The 8,207-nt window shown below is 44.5% G+C and overlaps 1 protein-coding gene across 1 annotated transcript in view; it reads right to left on the bottom strand.

Annotated features, from left to right (window-relative positions):
• The window catches only part of myo3a (myosin IIIA), a 214,712-nt gene that overhangs the window by 105,460 nt on the left and 101,045 nt on the right, over nucleotides 1–8,207 (bottom strand). The gene's annotated exons all lie outside the window — the stretch shown is intronic.

Here is an 8,207-nt window from a genome sequence, read left to right as displayed (position 1 = left end):
GAGGACATACTGTAGGGGACATACTGTAGAGGACAGACTGTAGAGGACAGACTATAGGGGACATACTGTAGAGGACATACTGTAGAGGACATACTGTAGGGGACATACTGTAGGGGACATACTGTAGAGGACATACTGTAGAGGACATACTGTAGAGGACAGACTGTAGAGGACATACTGTAGGGGACATACTGTAGGGGACATACTGTAGAGGACAGACTGTAGAGGACAGACTGTAGAGGACATACTGTAGAGGACATACTGTAGAGGACATACTGTAGGGGACAGACTGTAGAGGACAGACTGTAGAGGACATACTGTAGGGGACATACTGTAGAGGACAGACTGTAGAGGACAGACTGTAGAGGACATACTGTAGAGGACATACTGTAGGGGACATACTGTAGAGGACAGACTGTAGAGGACAGACTGTAGAGGACATACTGTAGAGGACAGACTGTAGAGGACATACTGTAGGGGACATACTGTAGGGGACATACTGTAGAGGACATACTGTAGAGGACATACTGTAGGGGACAGACTGTAGAGGACATACTGTAGGGGACATACTGTAGAGGACATACTGTAGAGGACATACTGTAGGGGACATACTGTAGAGGACAGACTGTAGAGGACATACTGTAGAGGACATACTGTAGGGGACATACTGTAGAGGACAGACTGTAGAGAACATACTGTAGAGGACATACTGTAGGGGACAGACTGTAGAGGACATACTGTAGAGGACATACTGTAGGGGACATACTGTAGAGGACAGACTGTAGAGGACAGACTGTAGAGGACATACTGTAGGGGACATACTGTAGAGGACAAACTGTAGAGGACATACTGTAGGGGACATACTGTAGGGGACATACTGTAGAGGACAGACTGTAGAGGACAGACTGTAGAGGACATACTGTAGGGGACATACTGTAGGGGACAGACTGTAGAGGACATACTGTAGAGGACAGACTGTAGAGGACATACTGTAGAGGACAGACTGTAGAGGACAGACTGTAGAGGACATACTGTAGAGGACATACTGTAGAGGACATACTGTAGGGGACATACTGTAGAGGACAGACTGTAGAGGACATACTGTAGAGGACATACTGTAGAGGACAGACTGTAGAGGACATACTGTAGAGGACATACTGTAGAGGACATACTGTAGGGGACAGACTGTAGAGGACATACTGTAGGGGACATACTGTAGAGGACATACTGTAGAGGACATACTGTAGAGGACATACTGTAGAGGACATACTGTAGGGGACATACTGTAGAGGACATACTGTAGGGGACATACTGTAGAGGACATACTGTAGAGGACATACTGTAGGGGACATACTGTAGAGGACATACTGTAGAGGACATACTGTAGAGGACATACTGTAGAGGACATACTGTAGGGGACATACTGTAGAGGACATACTGTAGGGGACATACTGTAGGGGACATACTGTAGAGGACAGACTGTAGAGGACACACTGTAGAGGACAGACTGTAGAGGACATACTGTAGAGGACAGACTGTAGAGGACATACTGTAGGGGACATACTGTAGAGGACATACTGTAGGGGACATACTGTAGAGGACATACTGTAGAGGACATACTGTAGGGGACAGACTGTAGAGGACATACTGTAGGGGACATACTGTAGAGGACATACTGTAGAGGACATACTGTAGGGGACATACTGTAGAGGACAGACTGTAGAGAACATACTGTAGAGGACATACTGTAGGGGACAGACTGTAGAGGACAGACTGTAGAGGACATACTGTAGGGGACAGACTGTAGGGGACATACTGTAGAGGACAGACTGTAGAGGACAGACTGTAGAGGACATACTGTAGGGGACATACTGTAGGGGACAGACTGTAGAGGACAGACTGTAGAGGACATACTGTAGAGGACAGACTGTAGAGGACAGACTGTAGAGGACATACTGTAGGGGACATACTGTAGAGGACAGACTGTAGAGGACAGACTGTAGAGGACATACTGTAGGGGACATACTGTAGAGGACAAACTGTAGAGGACATACTGTAGGGGACATACTGTAGGGGACATACTGTAGAGGACAGACTGTAGAGGACAGACTGTAGAGGACATACTGTAGGGGACATACTGTAGGGGACATACTGTAGAGGACATACTGTAGAGGACAGACTGTAGAGGACATACTGTAGAGGACAGACTGTAGAGGACAGACTGTAGAGGACATACTGTAGAGGACATACTGTAGAGGACATACTGTAGGGGACATACTGTAGAGGACAGACTGTAGAGGACATACTGTAGAGGACAGACTGTAGAGGACATACTGTAGAGGACAGACTGTAGAGGACATACTGTAGAGGACATACTGTAGAGGACAGACTGTAGAGGACAGACTGTAGAGGACAGACTGTAGAGGACAGACTGTAGAGGACAGACTGTAGAGGACATACTGTAGAGGACAGACTGTAGAGGACATACTGTAGGGGACATACTGTAGGGGACATACTGTAGAGGACATACTGTAGAGGACATACTGTAGATGACATACTGTAGAGGACAGACTGTAGAGGACATACTGTAGGGGACATACTGTAGGGGACATACTGTAGAGGACATACTGTAGAGGACATACTGTAGGGGACAGACTGTAGAGGACATACTGTAGGGGACATACTGTAGAGGACATACTGTAGAGGACATACTGTAGGGGACATACTGTAGAGGACAGACTGTAGAGAACATACTGTAGAGGACATACTGTAGAGGACATACTGTAGAGGACAGACTGTAGGGGACATACTGTAAAGGACATACTGTAGAGGACAGACTGTAGAGGACATACTGTAGAGGACATACTGTAGAGGACATACTGTAGAGGACAGACTGTAGGGGACATACTGTAGAGGACATACTGTAGAGGACATACTGTAGATGACATACTGTAGGGGATATACTGTAGAGGACATACTGTAGATGACATACTGTAGGGGACATACTGTAGAGGACATACTGTAGAGGACATACTGTAGATGACATACTGTAGGGGACATACTGTAGAGGACATACTGTAGAGGACAGACTGTAGAGGACAGACTGTAGGGGACAAACTGTAGAGGACATACTGTAGAGGACATACTGTAGAGGACATACTGTAGAGGACATACTGTAGAGGACATACTGTAGGGGACAGACTGTAGAGGACATACTGTAGGGGACAGACTGTAGAGGACATACTGTAGGGGACATACTGTAGAGGACATACTGTAGAGGACATACTGTAGGGGACAGACTGTAGAGGACATACTGTAGAGGACATACTGTAGAGCAGTGATTCCCAACCTGGGGTCCGCGGACCTTTTTTGGTCCGCCAGGGGGCGCAGGGGGTCCGCCAGACCACAGATGATTTGAGGTATTTTTTTTTTCTTTTTTTTTAATTTTTTTTTTCTTTTTCAGATAAATATTTTATTAGCATATTTTTATCATCAGAAGCATGAATAGTCTCTCCACTACAATAAAAAATAAAGATAAATAAATAAACATCTAGACATGATTTTTGAACGTTAACAGTAGGCTACCGGGTAGCCGCTAAAACGCGAATCAGTTGACTGTATCACTTTCTGTAGCTAGCCTAGCACGCTAGTTAACTTTCTCGGCTCGTCTGCAGTCAGCCGCCAGAGGCGAAAATGTGTGACAAACGAAAAGGAGATGACGGCAGCTCATCTGCAAAAAAAGTTAGGACCTACAGCAATCGCGAAAATTACATCACCATGGGCTTCACTGAGGGACCAGACAAACGACCTGAGTGTGTGATTTGTGGAGAAAAGTTGGCAAACTCGAGCCTGAAGCCCAGCAAGCTGAAGAGACATCAGGCGTCTAAGCACCCAGAAACCGTTGGGAAGGATCCGGACTTTTTTCGGAGGAAAGAACAGTCTCTCAAGGCGAACAAGCCTGTTGATGTTAGAGTAGCGTGGAGCAGGGGTGGCAGTGATTTACAGAAGGCTACCGAAGCCTCCTTTGAGTGTTCGCTTTTAATTGCAAAAGCAAAGAAACCGCACAATATTGGCGAGCAGCTCATCAAACCAGCCTGCATCAAAATGGTTTAGAAACTGTGCGGCCCACAGGTGGCGGATAAACTAAAATCAGTACCACTCTCGAACAATGTAGTGAAAGACCGAATTGATAAGATGTCAAGTGATTGCGAGCAGCAGCTGTCAGAAAAGCTTAGAAAGGGTCCATTTGCCATACAACTTGATGAAACTACAACTGTCGCAGACGAGGCTGTGCTCATCGTTTATGTGCAATATATCGAAAATGAGGATCTGAAGCAGGACATTCTCATGTCAGTCAACCTTACTACCACCACTCGAGGTGAGGATATTTTTACTGCAGTGGATTCTTACTTCATTCAACATAAATGCAAACCGTTCACCATTAGGGCCTGATTTGAGAGGATGAATACAGGATTTGAATATTGGCCAAAATTTTGAAATACATATGGTGCAAGATTAGATTTGTTGATTGAAGGCACAAGTCAAAGAAGCATAGTGGGTCTAATTATGATGCATATGCCTGTGTATAAGCAGTTTGTTATTAAAATGACAAAAAAAAGGTATTAAACCCAGCTAGGACAGATTCTCTCTGCTACTGATTGGAATTTCCTGTCTCATATTTAGTTTAATTTGTTGCATTGATTTGTTCCATAAATGCAAACCGTTCACCATTAGGGACTGATTTGAGAGGATGAATACAGGATTTGAATATTGGCCAAACATTTTGAAATGCATATGGTGCAAGATGAGATTTGTTGATTGAAGGCACAAGTTAAAGAAGCATAGTGGGTCTAATTGTGATGCATATGCCTGTGTATAAGCAGTTTGTTATTAAAATGACAAAAAAAAGGTATTAAACCCAGCTAGGACAGATTCTCTCTGCTACTGATTGGAATTTCCTGTCTCATATTTAGTTTAATTTGTTGCATTGATTTGTTCCATAAATGCAAACCGTTCACCATTAGGGCCTGATTTGAGAGGATGAATACAGCATTTGAATATTGGCCAAACATTTTGAAATGCATATGGTGCAAGATGAGATTTGTTGATTGAAGGCACAAGTCAAAGAAGCATAGTGGGTCTAATTGTGATGCATATGCCTGTGTATAAGCAGTTTGTTATTAAAATGAAAAAAAAAAAGTATTTTATGGTATCTTATTAGGAGGGGGTCCGCGAATTTCATCAGAGATGTTTGGGGGTCCCTGGGGGGAAAAAGGTTGGGAACCACTGCTGTAGAGGACATACTGTAGGGGACATACTGTAGAGGACAGACTGTAGAGGACATACTGTAGGGGACATACTGTAGAGGACATACTGTAGAGGGCATACTGTAGAGGACATACTGTAGGGGACAAACTGTAGAGGACATACTGTAGAGGACATACTGTAGAGGACATACTGTAGGGGACATACTGTAGAGGACAGACTGTAAAGGACATACTGTAGGGGACATACTGTAGAGGACAGACTGTAAAGGACATACTGTAGGGGACATACTGTAGGGGACATACTGTAGGGGACATACTGTAGAGGACATACTGTAGAGGACATACTGTAGAGGACATACTGTAGGGGACATACTGTAGAGGACAGACTGTAGGGGACATACTGTAGAGGACAGACTGTAGGGGACATACTGTAGAGGACATACTGTAGAGGACATACTGTAGAGGACAGACTGTAGAGGACAGACTGTAGAGGACAGACTGTAGAGGACATACTGTAGAGGACAGACTGTAGAGGACAGACTGTAGAGGACATACTGTAGGGGACATACTGTAGGGGACATACTGTAGAGGACATACTGTAGAGGACAGACTGTAGAGGACATACTGTAGGGGACAGACTGTAGATGATAGACTGTAGAGGACATACTGTAGGGGACAGACTGTAGAGGACAGACTGTAGGGGACAGACTGTAGAGGACTGTAGAGGACAGACTGTAGAGGACAGACTGTAGATGACATACTGTAGAGGACATACTGTAGGGGACAGACTGTAGAGGACAGACTGTAGAGGACATACTGTAGAGGACAGACTGTAGAGGACATACTGTAGGGGACAGACTGTAGAGGACATACTGTAGGGGACATACTGTAGGGGACATACTGTAGAGGACATACTGTAGGGGACATACTGTAGAGGACATACTGTAGAGGACAGACTGTAGAGGACATACTGTAGGGGACATACTGTAGAGGACAGACTGTAGAGGACATACTGTAGAGGACAGACTGTAGAGGTCATACTGTAGAGGACATACTGTAGAGGACAGACTGTAGAGGACATACTGTAGAGGACATACTGTAGAGGACATACTGTAGGGGACATACTGTAGGGGACATACTGTAGAGGACAGACTGTAGAGGACAGACTGTAGAGGACATACTGTAGAGGACAGACTGTAGAGGACAGACTGTAGAGGACAGACTGTAGAGGACAGACTGTAGAGGACATACTGTAGGGGACAGACTGTAGAGGACAGACTGTAGAGGACATACTGTAGAGGACATACTGTAGAGGACAAACTGTAGAGGACATACTGTAGAGGACATACTGTAGAGGACTGACTGTAGAGGACATACTGTAGGGGACATACTGTAGAGGACATACTGTAGAGGTCATACTGTAGAGGACAGACTGTAGGGGACATACTATAGACTAGAGGACATACTGTAGAGGACAGACTGTAGAGGACATACTGTAGAGGACATACTGTAGGGGACATACTGTAGGGGACATACTGTAGAGGACATACTGTAGAGGACTCTTGGGTGCCTAAGAAGACTTTTGCATAAACTGTCTTTTCTATCCACTTTAGCTAAAAACACACACACAATGTATATACACACTACTGTGAGACAATAATAATCATACACAAAGGGATGATGGCTTATAGCAGACTTAATGATTTATTTATATAAACGTTATTTATATTGTAACGTTTGGCCACTTTAAATCATTGAACAGAGAGAGAGAGAGAGAGAGAGAGAGAGAGAGAGAGAGAGAGAGAGAGAGAGAGAGAGAGAGAGAGAGAGAGAGAGAGAGAGAGAGAGAGAGAGAGAGAGAGAGAGAGAGAGAGAGAGAGAGAGAGAGAGAGAGAGAGAGAGAGAGCCCCTCCCCGTCTGAGTTGCCGTTGACAGTTGATGATGTCACACACACTAGACTAGGATGTCCTTGTCCACACGTCAACAACACACGGAGCCTGCCTGGATGCCCGATAATTAAGAAACGAATTGCCAATAAATGTGAAGTTATCTTTGAACCCCTGTTGTCAAGCGTCTTCAATATACCCCCCCCCCCCCCTCCTCACTAATGGAACTCTGGTGTTGCAGAGTCACGTTAGTTAGTTAGACACTAGTTTAGCGTTAGCTGGGTTCCATCCTAGAGGCAAATCTTTCCTGTGACAAAATGGCATCCAATGTAATAAAAAAAGTCAACCAACAAACTCGATTCTTGTACCGGATCTCCTCACTGGTAAACAAGAATACCCTGAAGACTCTGGCAGGAGCACTCATTCAAGGGTACTACGACTATGCTTGCACCTCATGGTACCAAAGCACCTCAAAGGCGCTAAAAACAAAATTACAAACATCTCAAAACAAACTGGTCAGACTACTGCTTGACCTTACTCCTAGAACCCACCTCACCCTGGTCTACAAGATACACTACACGACCAAGGTACCCATGTACATGTCAAAATACTTCCCAAAGGTCAGTGAATACCACGATCACAACACCAGAGGGAGCTCCACAAATCATGTTAAACCCAGATTTGTCTCAAACAAGGGACTAAACACCTTTCGCAATTATGCCACATCAATGTGGAACGCCCTACCCAAAGCTGTAAAGGAATGTGAATCACTACCCACTTTCAAAAACACTCTAAAAATACACCTACGGGAGACTGCAATTCGAAACTGGCCCCTGTAAATGTCCTAACACAACCCCCTCCAATGTACAGTAAATTACCAAGTATGGTCGTGTCAATATTCCAATGTACAGTTTTGTTTGTATAGTTGTACAGTGTGCTGTACTGTACTGTACCCATTCTGCAATCTGTTAATAAAGTTTTCAATCAATCAATCAAAACTAGCGTTAGCCATCTTAATCAATTCTATTCATGTCTCCTCGACTTCCACTGTTTG

Source organism: Notolepis coatsorum (genome assembly GCF_963971535.1).
Source record: "Notolepis coatsorum genome assembly, chromosome: 12".
NCBI lineage: Eukaryota > Metazoa > Chordata > Actinopteri > Aulopiformes > Paralepididae > Notolepis > Notolepis coatsorum.
The sequence above is the reverse complement of the archived record's forward strand: the minus strand, read 5'-3'. Positions and strand labels throughout refer to the sequence as shown.